General features: G+C 46.2%; 1 pseudogene; it reads left to right on the top strand.

Annotated features, from left to right (window-relative positions):
• The first annotated feature begins 1,838 nt into the window (after window positions 1–1,838).
• LOC119813510 lies at window positions 1,839–2,585 on the top strand (annotated as a pseudogene).
• Window positions 2,586–15,207: the final 12,622 nt, after the last annotated feature.

Here is a 15,207-nt window from a genome sequence, read left to right as displayed (position 1 = left end):
TGGTCAGCTGGCTCCATTGCTTCCAGGGCTGTGGCTAGGCAGATCATCATGCTGGGGAGTGTGTGGCAAAGCAGAGATGCTCATTTCATGGCAGTTGCGAAAGCAAAGGAGCCATAGGACAGAGCCAGGGCCAAGGCAGACCCTTCAAGGGCACCTCCACCATTCCTGTGATCCACTCCCTCCAACTTCTACTCACTCTATGCAAATGTTGAGTCTGTCACTGGATTGACCCATTAATAAGATTATAACCCTCACAATCTAGTCTGTGGAACCTCTGTCATGGACACACTGGGAGGTATGCTTTATAAATCTAAGTGCTTCTCAAGCCAATCAAGATTAAGTATCACAGTGGCTTTTTGCACAGACAACTGTAAAACATTGTTTTCATTGGGTCTGAACATCAGACTGGAGAAATAGGCATTTCTCCATCTCACCTGACAAGATCCTAAATGATCCTACCTTGCATATGGATGCTCTGGGCCGAAAATAGCTGATGTGGGATTCCCCTCTGTATGCTGTGAATACCATCGGTTAATAAAGGGTTGCTTTGGATCTATAGCAGGGAAGAACCTAGATAGGTGGGGAAAACTAAACTGAATGCTGGGAGAAAGGAGTCAAGAGTCAAAGTCAGAGAGAAGCCATGGAGCTGCTGCCGGAGACAGAAACACTGACTTTGCTGGTAGGCTACGACCTCGTGGTGATGCACAGATTAATGGAGATGGGTTAAATGAATATGTAAGAGCTAGCCAATAGTAAGCTAGAGCTAATGGGCCAAGCAGTGATTTAACTAATAAGCTTCTGTGTGATTATTTTGGTTCTGGGCAGCCAGGATGAACAAGCAGCTCCTTTCAACAGACAGCAGCTATGAGCTAGCTGGACGTGGAGGAGTAGAGCTTTGATTGCCAGTGGGGTTGCAGTACTCTGTAGCAGTCCCCGGGCACTCAATGTCAAAAACAACAGTATGGGCTGGGGAAATGTCCAGTGAGTAACGTGCTGGCCACAGAAGCACGAGAGGCTGGATTTGGATTCTCAAGACTCATGTAAAAGCTGGGTGTGGCAGAATGAGTTTATAATCCCAGTGCTGGGAGGGGCAGCAGAGGCAGGTGGATCCCGGAGCCTCCCAGGATCCAGATTCCAGTCTAGCCATAAGAATGAGATCCAGGTTTGGTAAGAGATCCTATCTCAAGGCAATGCATTGAAAAGTGAGATAGGAAGACACCTGAATTCCTGCATGTGAACACTCCAAATATGCATACACACATGCATGTAACACACACACACACACACACACACACACACACCATGCCTATAGACAAACACACACATTTACCTCACATACCCCAACACCTATGTGCATATACAAACATATACCCCATGCACACACACATACACCCTATACACACACAAATACCACACACACACACTTACATGCACAAACACACATGCACAAAGAGAGAAAAGAGAAAAATCCCATAGTATTAACAGCAGTAGTAATTTGAGCTCATTCCTTTTGGGTTAGCTCTGCATAAAATGTAAAATTTTCCCTTTACCCTGTGAAGACAGGCTGTCAGATTCTAGAACACACAGAAAAGATTTCAAAAGTGCTGAAGATTCAGCTTTTCAGTGTATGTGCTAATCACTCAGAGGAGAAATTCAGCTACGTTAAGGCCAACTGAACATCAAGAGACCTTATTTTTAAAAAAATAGAGTGTCTATAGTCTGGCCCATAGTGCTCAGCAGCCCAGGATGGATTCCCCACTGTGTGACACCCTCCCGGCCTGATAAAGGGGCACCTCCACAGCTCTTGGTTGGGCATAAGTCAATCCCCTGCTCTGAGAATGGCTACCTTTCCATATGAACCAGAGGCTGAAATTGATGTTTGTGTCTGTGGGATGATGTACAAGGCCTGAGATCTCTTCAGGGGCCACTTTGTGATGCCCAGGAGTGTGAGAGTTCCTAACGGAGAATGATCTGGAGGGAGCTTTCCCATTAGCACAGTTCATGAGGTGGCCTTACCAGGGAGGCTGGAGGCCTTCGAGCATTGTAATGTTGTTGTAGCTACTTGCTGAACTGATCCAGACATCAGGGTCACCCTAGTGTTTGAGCATATTGACCAGGACCTAAGGACATACCGCGACAAGCACCCCCACCAGGCTTGCCGGTTGAGACCATCAGGGATCTGATGAGTCAGTTTCTAAGCAGCCCATATTTTCTTCAAGCATATTGCATAGTTCACTGAGACATGACACTAGAGAACATACTGGTGACAAGTAACGGGGCAGTCCAGCTGGCTGACCTTGTCCTAGCCAGAATCTGCAGTTGTGTCTTTGCAGACGTGTTTTGTTGAAAACCTCCCTTCTGTGGAAACACCAAACCTGGCCAGTTGAGCAAAATCTTTGCTCTCATTGGATTGCCTCCAGAAGATGACTGGCCTCCAGAGGTAAAGCCTCTTCCCTCAGAGGGCCTGAGATGGAGGAATTCAAAGTGCAAATGCTGGAGATGCTGACTGTTAACCCACAAGTGAATCTCTGCCTTTGGAGCTTTGCAGCACGCGTCCACACAAGGAAGAAGATGACCCGGAGTGAGAAGAAGAATGGCTGCCTCTCCCCGCTTCTGGACACTTGAGTGAAGAAAATTTACTGAAAAGGCCACCTCTGCCTTCCTCTGAGGCTGTGGAGATGCCTCCAGTTTTTTGTTTTTTGTTTTTGTTTTTCCAGAAAATATTTAAGCCTTAAATGACATGCCGTACTCCTCCGTACGAGGCTCAGCCTTTTCTCTTTTCTCTTCACCAAAGTGTGGGCATACCTTGTCTTCTTTTCTCCATGATTTATATAGGGATCTTTTTTTATGTATACAGAAAAGCAAAATAAGACAAAGGAAAAAAATAAATAAAAAGAAAGATGAGTTTCCCCAAAGTTTGATGAGTCTGTTGTGGGGACACTGGCTCACTGATGTAATCTGGCAAAGGTAAGGAATGAATAGGCAGGCCAAACACGGGCTCAGGGGATTGGGTGAGAAGTGTGATATTCATTCTCTGGACACTCATGCTTTAGTTGCATTTGGGAGGCCTCTGATACACTGGTGGGAATAAAGAGAAATTTCCAAGAGTGGTTGGTACCAAGAATGAGCACAAGAATGCTGAGGTAGGAAGCACCTGGTGGTGGCTACTTGAGAGTGAGCAGGCAGGGAACATGTTCTAGAAGGTAATGTCTGAGCTGAGCTGCAAGAAAGAAAACGAATGGCCTCTGTAAAGACCGTGGAAGAATGTTACCAACCAGAGGAACAGCATGGGGACCGACTGGAAGGCAGAGGATGTCTGGAATGTCTTGAGTCACAAACTCGAGGTGTGACGGGAACATAGTAATCAAAGTGAGCTGGTATGGGACACAGGTCACACATGAGGACAGGAGGTGAAATCCACCTAAGAGTACCTGTAGACAGTTTCAAGGGTGTGCGCGCGCACGTATGCGTGTGTGTGCGTGCGCACGTATGCGTGTGTGTGCGCGTGCGTGCGTGCGTGCGTGCGTGTGTGTGTGTGTGTGTGTGTGTGTGTGTGTTATCCTGACTGGGAGGCTCTTGGGGTGCTTTTGAGCCTAGGAACTGACAGGAAGGAAGACAGGTCTACTGGACAGGAAGCTGTGATAGAACACAGGCAAACACTCCTTATGGTCTGACTAGTGTGGCATCTGTACAAGAGATAGGTAGGCAAAATAGGAGATACTTAGGGGGCTGGGTGCGTAGTTCAGAGATAGAGCATGGGCTTGGGATGGACGAGGCCCTGTGTTTGCTCCTCACCATCAAATACAAACACAGATGGGTGTGTGTAAAATGGTGGTGTGGTTAGTATTGTTACTGTCTAGGGGTCTTGATCCAGTTCATTTTCTCTGCCAGCTAAAGAATAAAAGGATAGAAAAAACACTCAGGCATAGCAGATAGACTCAGGGAAATTCTCAAACATAGTAAACAGGATCAGATATGATGAGCAGTGAAAGAAAGGCTTTCACCAGGGGTGAGGAAGCGCACACTTACAGCAGACACACATATAGGGACAAAGACCCTCCACAGACCAGAAGGGGGCTGGAGAAGTCTCCTTTGAGGATTGCTCTCCCTGGCCTTGGCCAACATTCCAGCTTTCTTGAGTCCCCAACAATGATGCCCCAAGGTCAACAGGAAGTAGTCATGGAAGATGATGTCACCCTTTACCAATTATAATCAGCAAATAGGTGGGGATGTTAAGTCTCAAACCTGGGGACAAATGGCTGAGGTGCCTATTTAATTTATCAAAGCAGACCTGGCCTCCAAGTCTCAGCATCCCTCAGTCCCTCCCTAAACTTTGCCAACCCGGGGCTGGACTGCCCTTTCCCCAGACGCTGTTCTCTATACAGTCCAGACATTTTGATTACCTGCTCCTTTCATACCTTTGACCTCTTGGCTGCTGCACCTGGTTGTGTCCTCTTCCCCCCCTCCCCCGGTCATCTGTCACCTCACGTGGCTCAGGGGCATGGCCACCCTCTACTCTCCAAGATGTCACTGTGTCGCTGTATCTGGCTATGCTCTCCCTTTTATAAACAAAAAACGTTCTCCTCCACCATACCTAGAAGCAGCCATGTCCCTTCCTTTTATTTCTTTTTCTCACTCAGGGACAGGGGTTTTAAGGGTTTTTGAAGGGGTTTTCCTCAGTTTTAGAGTTGGTCAGTTTGAATTAAGAAAGAAAGGCAGCTGTTTTGGAAGTTCACCGTGTCACTTGACCATGGTTCCTCTCCCTATCTGTCTGCCTGTCAGGAAATGTGTCTAACCACTAGTCCCTTAGCTACTGGACACGGGCACAAGAGCTGAGGATGACTCCTAGATTTTCAGCCTAAGCAACTTGGTGGCATTTGGTACCAGTTTCTGAAAAGGGGAACTGATATGGCAGAGGTTTGGGAAATTGTTTTTAAATCTAATTTATTATTGTTTTGTGTTAGACTTTGGGAAAGTTGTGAGAATTCTAGCATTATAGTCATTACAAGCTACACAGCTCAGTGACATGTATTCAGAGTGTGGAGCTGTGCCGCTGCCTGCTGTGGAACGCAGAAACTGCGTGCATTAAACTAATTTGCCACTTTCTACCATATAAAGAATTTGTTCTTTGGCGACTTATTTATTACCACTATGTTCTTAAGGTTCATCTGACATGTAGCATGTGTTAGAATTTCTGTCTTTTAAGGCTGGGTGATCTTCCAGGAGATATAGCTACCTTTTGTTTATGCCTTTGCTCACCAGCAGATGCTGGTAATTGTGTAAATCTGTGAACACACTAAATATCTATCTGAGTACTTGCTCTGAAGTCTCTTTTTTTCTCTTTCCATTTTCCTGTTTTACACGTGTGGGCTTGCACAAAGCTGATGTGCGCATGCATGTTTTACACGTGTGGGCTTGCACAAAGCTGATGTGCGCATGCATGTTTTACACGTTTTACAAAGCTGATGTCAGGACGATTCATTATGGCTCTTCTACCTTGTTCACTGAGGAAAGGTCTCTCAAGCACAGAGCTCACCTGTGTAGTTGTTCTTGCTGACCAGCTTGTTCTGGAGATCCCCTTTGTGGTGGTTTGAACAAGCAAGGCTCCCATAAACTTACATGTTTGGATTTTTGGTCCCCAATTAGAGGAACTGTTTGAGAAAAAATTAGGAGGTGTGGCCTTGTTGGAGGTAGTGTGTCACTGTGTATGAACTTTCAGGTTTTAAAAGCACCAGGCGCTCTCTCTCTCTCTCTCTCTCTCTCTCTCTCTCTCTCTCTCTCTCTCTCTCTCTCTCTCTCTCTCTCTCTCTCCCAGCTGCCTTCAGGACGTAAAGCTCTCAGCTACTGCTCCAGTGTTGTGCCTTCCTGCTTCCTGTCATGATGATCATGGACTAAGCCTCAAAACTGTAAGCCACCCCCAACTAAATGCTTCCTCATGAAACAGCAGTTCTCAGCCTGTGGTGCTCCAAAAAGATTTACATCATGATTCAAAACATAACAAAATTACAGCTACGAAGTAGCAATGAAAATAGTTTTATGGTTGGGGGGTCACTACAACATGAGGAACCGTACTGAAAGGTCACAGCATAGGAAGGCTGAGAACCACTGATTTATAAGTTGCCTTGGTCATGGTATCTGTTCACATCAGTTGAACAGTGACTAAGAGTCTGTCTCTGCTTTCTGACCTGGAATTATGGGGTGCGACATCACCCCCCTAGCATTTCTTGTCCCTTTTCTTCCAGCAGCAAGCACTTTGAGCACCCAGCTTCTGGCTCTTTGATCTTTTGGGTATATGTCTAGATATGGAATTGCTGGGTCATGTGATAATGCCATTTTTTTGTTTGCTTATTTTTCAAAACAGGGTTTTTTTGTGTAGCTCAAGTTGTCCTGAAACTCACTTTGTAGACAAGACTGGCCTGAAACTCAGACATCTGCCTGCCTCTTCCTCATGAATGCTGGAATTAAAGACATGTGCCACCAAAACCTGATTTTTATTTTTTTGGTGGTTCTGAATATCAAACTTAAAAGCCTTGTGTATACTAGGAAATCACTCTACCACTAAGATATATCCCCAAACTTATGTTTAACTTTTTGAAGGACTTTTCTCTCTCTTTCTCTCTCTCATGTTTGTGTGTGTGTGGGCAGGTAACTGACATTCTTGTAAACAACTTCAAAGACTCCGATTCCTTACACCCATATCAGCAGAGTTCTTTTCTGGTGTTTACTTGTTTAAGGTTTAATTTTATTATTTTAAAATTTGTTTTACTATTTTTTAATATTTATTTATTATGTATACAATATTCTGTCTGTGTGTATGCCTGCAGATGGTTGTGAGCCACCATGTGGTTGCTGGGAATTGAACTCAGGACCTTTGGAAGAGCAGGCAATGCTCTTAACCTCTGAACCATCTCTCCAGACCCATGTTTTTACTATTTTTCAATCATGTATATTTGTGTCTGTGTGTGGATATATGCACATGGTTCAGGTGTCCTAGGAGGCAAGAGGTACCAGATTTACCTAGAGCTTACAGGTGATTGTGAACCACCTGTTGCAGGTGCTGGGAACTGAACTTGGGTCCTCAGGAAGAGAGGCATATGTCTGTAACCTCTCTGAGCCATCTCTTCAGCACCTGTTTCTGCAGGGGTTTTATTTGTTTGTTTGTTTATTCTAGGGTCTCACTATGCAGCTCTGGCTGGCCTGGAACTCTCTTCATACAATGGACAGCCTTGAACTCAGGGATCTGCCTTCCTCTGCCTCTCCCTCCTGAGTGGTGGGGCTAAAGATGAGCTCTTTGCTGAGAAGTGGAAGAGACGCGAAGTGTCTACTCAGTTGCTAGAGTTAGCAGTCAGTATGTGGCAGGTCCAGTTAGAACTCTGTGTGAAATCAGTTTTATGTGTCTCCCTCCCTGGGAAGGATGTCTAGGTAATGGGTGGAACATTATGTCTGAGTGTTTCTGTGAGTGTTTGTTCTAGAAGAAACCAGAAAGAATTTGAATCAGTACACCAAGTAAAGACCCACCCTTGCCTGTGTGGACAGACACCACCCAGAGACTATCAAAAGAAAGCCTGTAAAGAACAAAACACAGAAATGGGACATTCTCTCCTCCTCTTCCTTCCCCTCCTTTCCTGCCTCCTTCCTCTCACACCTCCTCCCCCTCTTCTTCCCCACCTCCCTCCTCCCTCTCTTCCTTCCCGTCCTCCTCCTTTCCCTTCTTCAACAAGGTCTTATGCAGTCCATGCTAGTCTGGAACTCACTATGTAATTGAAGATGAGTTACAGCCTTCAGTTCACTTAAAAAAAGTCTTCAGAGGAGGAACATCATGTCTTTCTTGATAGGACTGCCAGATACTATACACTGACACAGGCTTTTAACTCCAGCAGTGACAAAGAAGGCCAGTGTGGAGCTGGGAGGATGACTCAGTTGGTAAAGTTATCACCGTGCAGGGATGAGGATATGAGATCTAGCCTCAGCGCCCACATTAAACAAAAACAAAAGCAAGCTGGGTGCAGTTGCCCTTACCTTTAATTTCAGTGACAGAAGGGTAGAGACAAGAGGATGTCCAGGGCTGCTGGCCTGCCAGTCTAGCCAAGTCAGTGAGCTCCAAGTGGACCTAGCTGAGGAGCTATGGAGAGCTGCTAGCTGCTACTGGAGACAGCCATTCTTCTTTAGGGGTGCGGTGCCTTGGAAGTTGGCCTTGTTCCAGTGAATGGCCTAGAATCTATGCTTATGTGGGAAGTACTAATTGGACTTGGTGTGTTATTAAAAAATAAAAGAGGACCTGAAGTGTGGGGGGCATGGGGGAGATCCAGATGAGTAGAAGGAGGAGGCTAGGGGTAAATTTGGCAAAAATACATTGCATACATGTATAAAATTCTCAAAGAATAAATACAAGATCTGTGTTGGGAGCATATCATGAATGTCCTTGTGCCCACTGGAGAGTTAAGCACACAGGATCGTTTTTCCAATGGGAAAGATGTAGCAAACCCATTCTTCCATCCAGACAGCTGGGAATTGGAAGTGATTAACTGCCTGATGATCTATGTTATCTGTTGGGCCAGGCCATATCAAGCTCCTACAACTAGGACCGGAGGTGACTAGTAATCTAAATGACCCTTACAGCCCGGGGCTCCCTAAGCCCCCACAGCCAGGACCAGAGGTGGCTAACACCCAAATGACCTCTATGCTATCTGTATGGCCGAGACCAGGCCAGACCCTTCCTTAGGCCTTTAACTAGTACAGGTAGCCTATCTCTAGAACCCATCTTCTTGAGGACGTGGCATGCACCCTGGGTTGAGCGTCAATGTAATTATGCTTCTAGTGCACCAGGTTTCTATTATACCAGAAACATCCCCACCCCACCCGCTAAATTATATTGGGATTAAGTTTGTTGGGAATAAACTGCCTGATATCAGACTTCCCAAAATCTTATTCCAGGTTGATGAAGTCAATCTGAACCGAGTTTTCTTTTCCACCTCTTTGAGGTTCTCTGCCTGACACCTGCAGAGATCCCATCAAATCTGCTAATAAAATTAAGGCAGAGAGCATTTGAGAAGGCATTCAAGGTTGAGTTCTGGCACCCACAAGCAGGGCATGGGTGCATGTGCATGCTTGAGTGCGTGTGTGCGCGTGCACGTGCGCACATGAGTACACACACACACTCACACATTCACACTCACACACACACACACACCACATACACACATATGCATACACCACACACACACACACTCACACACATAAACACACTCACACACACACACACACACAGAAGAACAAAGCAAATTTGACTCATGTCATGCTTCACTTCCTTTCCTCTTCAATCTGCAGCCTGATCCTTTGTGTCAATAAATCTTAGTTCCTCCATTGTATTATCACCCTGCTCACCTGAATATCAAAGTCCCAAGTCCAGCCATTTGTGTATGTCCCTCCCACCCTAGACCAGCAAAGGAAATCACACAACTTTGTGACTTGGCGTCTGCGCAGACTGGCATTTCCAGTTACAGCCGAGAGTGTCTCTCCCAGCTGGTGGTTTCTTCCCTCCCAGCAGTCAGCTACCATCTCGGCCACATCTTAATTCAGCTTCAGCCTGGGCTGGAGGGGAAACGGGCCGGTTTATCTTGGACTTAGATTTTAGAAGTCAGCTGTGGAAGTTTGGGGACAGAAGGAAAGCAAAGTTCACAGAGGGGGTGGAGCGGTTGAGACTCACGGAGTCTGGGTGTGGCCCTGGCTTTGAGAACTGTGACACCAAGGTGAGGGACTGATTGTTCAGGCTTCTGCAGAGTTCTCAGAATGTGGGCACATAACTGGGCTGGCTGTTGTCCAGCAAAGGTACTTTACACAGAAAAGCTGGAGATGGTTGCAGATGGTGGGAGAGGCCTTGCGCGGCTCTCAAGCTCCTGGCAGGTGGGAGACAAGCAGCTTCCTGGGAGGGTTCAGAGGGAAGGGGGCATCAAGGGGAAGCCAAGCCCAGGAAGGCTAGGGCAGGGGTAAGAATGTCACGCTAGAGCCTAGCATCTACTCAGCCACACCGTCTGCTTCAGCCCCAGTGAAGGGACTCTAGCCTGCCTGAGCACGGCAAACACGGCTCTGGCAGGCCTTGCCTTCCTCCCCCATTTCCTCTGCTTTGCTAAAATGCAAAGGATTCCGATTACATTCCTAAAGCTAGCCACTAAGGTCTATTCCCTTATTTGGCCACTTCCTCCTCCTGAGGCTGACTACTAAGGTCCAGCTATCAAAGTATTGAAGTCCAGCAATCAGAAACCCTTTTGTGGCTACTCTTACTAACCTGTCCAATCAAAATTAAATGCCTCATCATAACACAGGGTTTCCCTTTTTACCTTTATAAAACCGTCATTTGCCTATGGGCCATGTCTGTCTCTTCTCTCTCCAGAGGCAGTCTTTTATCCCTCTGGGACAAATATCCCTTCCTCTTCCCCTTCTCCCTTGTTCCTTTGCCTTTCTTCCTCCCACTTAAGCTTCTGTCTTTGTCTTTGTCCTGTTTGTCCCTCTGGGACATATAAATCTCCTTTGTTCTGAGAACTTGGTCTTGAGGCAATCTGAGCCAACTTCAAGGGCCTTACACTCAACAGGATACCTACATGCACCTTCTGAGACACTGTGATTCCTCAATGTCTTGGTGCCAGGCTCTGTCAGCTGGGAAGTGAGTTAGCATCAAAAAGGGTACTGGTGGCCACATATCCTGCTCCCCAAACCCTGCCCTCTATGAATCCGAGAGCGTGGCTACAAACTTGAGCTATGAAACGTCCCCCAGCCTCAGAAAACTATAAAAAGACACCTCATTTCTGACTTTCATCAGAGACCCAGCCATGCTGTCTCTGAGGCAGGGGTGGAGTGGGACGGGTGGTGAACTCTCTCTGAGTCCCTGCCACACTGTCTGTGAGTATCAATAAATCCTCCAGTAAATTCCTTATTCCCCGTAATCTGTCTCAGTGTCCCTCGTGAACCCCCACTCTGAAACCTAGCAATGAGGAGATGTGGAAATCAACTAAGGGTGGGTGCCCCTAAAGAGGGCAGCGGAGTTGGGAGGGCAGAGCAGTGTGGAGGGCTGGTGGACAGCAGGGGAGGGGGACTGGGGGGGCTGGGGGGAAATCGCCGTCAGGGTTTTTTGCTTGTTTGCTTTGTTTTTTTTATTTTTCTAGTCAGGGTTTCTCTGTGTAACCCTGGATATCCTGGAACTCATTCTGTAGACCAGGCTCAAACTCAGAGATCCACCTGCCTCTGCCTCCTTAGTGCTGGGATTAAAGGACTGAGCCATTCACTGCCTCTGAGATGGCTCAGAGGTTTGAACAGGAAGCTTGCAGCACCCAGTGCTGGAAGAATCTAGGCTCAAAGTTCACAGGATCAGGTTTTAGACTTTTCTGTGCCAACGTAGGCAGAGACACTGGGTAATAGTTCAAGTCCTTGTCTTTTTTTTTTTTTTTACAACTTGTGTAGCAGTCTGCTAAATATCACCTTGGTGATAAGGTCATCCACCCCTGCAGAACCAGCTTGGCTGGGTCTGGCTAAGAGTAGAGGTGAGTGCTCTAAGGTGTGAAACATTCAGAAAATGACTAGACTCAGCTTTCTCAAACTTAGCTCCAGTGGGGGGCACCAGGCTGGGCTAGTGACCTAAGTCACCTCAGGGCCAGAGTTTTGCAATCTTCAGGTTCTGTCCGTTTGTTTCCTAAGACCTAACTGGGAGTGTAGCTCAGTGGCAAGCTCCTGCTGAGCCCGCTGGGGCTATAGGTTCACTGCAACACAAAGAAAATAGAAATAATGACCGAGACCTGCTAGTTCAGTAGGCAATAAAAGTATTTATTTTAAAGCCTTTATTGTGATTAAAAATGTAATATATTTGTGGGAGCATTTGTAAAGTGTGGGAAAATCACGGAGAAGAAATAGGAATTATCTATCATCTATACTTCTACCATCCAAACGTGCAAGGTTAATGCCAGGCATTTATTTTTTTTTTCTTCCAGTCTTTTTTTCTGCCTCCACGTCTCTTAACAGTTTGCTCACTCATCCATTATTTATTAATAATTAATGCTCATACTGCTATGGCTTTGTTTATTTGTTTTGAGATAGGTCTCATCTAGCCCAGGCTGGCCTTAACTTGCTACGTCACCGAGAGTATAAGTGTATTTAACTACAAATTTGCTATATAGCATAGTGTGTATTTAACCACAATCTCATTGGTAGTCCGTAAGTGAGGTGCTGTATAATCTATGCTGCTGTGCTGGATGGAGAACAACATCACATTGTTGCCTTAATAAATACTTTTTTATTCCTCCAAGACAGGGTTTCTCTGTGTATCTCTGGCTGTCCTGGAACTCACTCTGAGGACCAGGCTAGCCCAGTACTCTGTTTTTAAAAGTTACAATGTTGTTTGTGTATCTGTTGTGTGAATGTGCATGCATCTGTTTGTGTATGTGTGTCTGTAGTTATGAGTGAGGGCATGTATGTCCCAGGTACATGTGTGGAGGTCAGAGGACAACCTTAGCTGCCCTTGCCCTTCACCTTGCATGGGGCCGCAGGGTCTCTTGTTTACCGGTGCATGTGCATGCTTAGCTGGCCCATGGGTTTTGGAGATTCTTTTCTCTCAGAATCCCATTTACCCTAGGTGCCCTGGCTTACAGATGCATACAACCACATCCTGCTTTACATGGCTTCCGTGGATTCAAACTTTGGTCCTCATATCTACGCATCGAGTATTTTATCTACTGAGCCATCTCCCCAACTCAGGACTCTTGATTACTTATGAAGTGGAACGCTATATTAGAAACTTGACAGCCACCATTTCCCTTTTGAAACTGTTAGCTTCCTTTTCTTATTTTGTTTCTGGAGACAGATTCGGTGAGGTAGCCCAGGTTGACTGTGATCCTCCTGCTTCGGCCTCTCTAGTATTAGGATCAAAGGTGTGTGCTAACCTGTCTAACAACTCAGCAAATGTTTCTTGAACATTTACCACATGCCAAGCCCTGTGTGAGTGGGTGAAGGTGTATGTGTGTGTGTGTTGCTGGAACTTGAATTGGGGTCTTGAGACGTGCTAGACAAGTACTTAACCCTTGGGTCATACTACCAGCACACTAAGTACTTAACCCCTGGGCCATACTGCCAGCACACTGAGTGCTTAGTCATTGGGCCATACTGCCAGCACACTGAGTGCTTAGCCACTGGGCCATCCTGCCAGCACACTGAGTACTGTCTAATGCCTGGGTGCTCCTTGCCAGGCATATCTCCTAGTAGAGGGAGAAAGAATGAACAAGATCAACAAACATCAGAAATTAAGACATCAGAAACTGATAGTTATTATGGAGAGAAAGGAAGCATGGTAGGACAGAAAGAGAACGGGGTTCAGTCTGGAATGGGGTGGCCAGATAAGGATTTATTAAGGAGGCATTTGAGCAAAGACATGAAGCACGGGTGAAGCTGCAAGGGGACCTGGGAGATCCTTTTCAGGAACAGGAAACATGCAGCAAGTGTCTCTCGTTCAGTGTTAAGACCTAGGTAGCCTTGCATGAGGAAGGCAATGGAGGTTAACAGGAGATGGAGTGAGAGATTGGGTCCTCGTAACGTGGGGTGACCATACATGATTCACCACCCACCTTGAGAGACTTTTAGAGTGAAGGGTGGGGATGAGGGCTATGAATCGTTACACTAACTGACAGCTATGAGGGCTATCCTGGACAAACGGTCACATGCTACCTATCTGAGGATGACCTTAACTACCTGGGACAAATGGCGACTTACCACCTAGCTGAGGCCGGCCTCAACGTCCTTCTAGTCCTTCCTCCACCTTCCAAGTTCTCTAATTACAGGCACCCATTATGCATCTGGTTTATACAGTGCTGGGAATTGAACCCAAGACTTGTGCTTCTTCAAATCCTGCCTAAGGAAGCCACGTAAAAAGCTATAGTGTTGTGCTCCTGTGATCCCTGTGGGAGGCAGGAGCCAGAGCAGCCCAGGGGTCATTGGCCAGTCTTCCCAGACTACCAGTTGGCCCTTGCAAGTGAAAGGTTGCATCTCGAAAAAGAAGGTGGAAAGTGGAACGGAAGACACTTGACACTGGCCTTTGGCCTCCACACATGCTCACATGGGCACACACACTTGTACACACCTGCACACACATGTATCCATGTATCTCATCCCCTATCTGATTTAAATGGGAGGTGTTGGAAGGTTCTGAGCTGGAAAAGGACCAGATCTGGTTGAGGTCACTTGCACTGCTGTGCTGAATAGATTAAAGGGAAGCAGGTGAATATGAAGGAAAAGGGACTGGTCAAGGAGCCAGCAGAACCCAGGCAAGAAACCAGATTCTAGATGTCTTGAATTATGGCTGTAGATTTTACCGGCAGATTGTGTGGAGGGTATTGCAGGGGTCCTCGGGACCTTCACGGGCAGCAGAGTGAGGAGCTTGAAGGGTCAAGGAGGCACTTTAGTGCAACACGACTCAGTAGCCAGTGTTGGTTCATACTTGGGGAGTCTGACCCCAAGTGGTCTATTTTAGGTGTGCATAGCACAATCTGGTTCTAATATAGTTCCGACATGATTGCTTTAAATCTCTTTGTAAAGTACTTGTGACATCTATAAAGAAAGGTTCTAAAGATTGAGAAAAACTCTCATAGGGTTGGTTATTCCTTCAAGGCAAGGACTGCAAACCTGTTTTTTGTCTAGAAGGCTGGAGCAGACATGCTTTCTAACCTGGGGACTGTTACACAGTTTGTGTGACCCCAGACTTTCTGGCACCCTGCTCTCCTCCAGACCCTCTATTTAACTCAGTTGGTCTGTAGAACCTGATCTGTATTTAGCTTAATTTGTTCCTCAGAGATGTTTAGATATGCCATGTTGTGCTCTTGGGACTGAGTTAATCATTACAGGAATAGTGAAGGTCAAAGAGACCCCTGCATAACTGGATAAAAATTCAAGTGTTGGGGGCTGGAGAACTGACTCAGTCACTAGGGCACTCTCTGTATGACCATGAGGACCTCAGTTTGGCTCCCCAGCATCCACGTAAAATTCAAATATAGCTGGATGCATTTGTTGTTATGTTTATTTTATTTTAGAATTAAATTATTTTTTCCTAACAATATTATTTGGAAATTTCATATCATGCCCCCCATCAACTCACTTCCCAGGCCTCTCAGGTCAGCCTCCCACGCTTGTGACATCCCCCCAAAAAAGAGAAGAAAACAAAACCCCACAAGTCCA

This window comes from Arvicola amphibius, chromosome 4 (genome assembly GCF_903992535.2).
Source record: "Arvicola amphibius chromosome 4, mArvAmp1.2, whole genome shotgun sequence".
In the NCBI taxonomy this organism is placed as follows: Eukaryota; Metazoa; Chordata; class Mammalia; order Rodentia; family Cricetidae; genus Arvicola; species Arvicola amphibius.
Note: the sequence above shows the minus strand (reverse complement) of the source record. Positions and strands in the feature narration are given on the sequence as shown.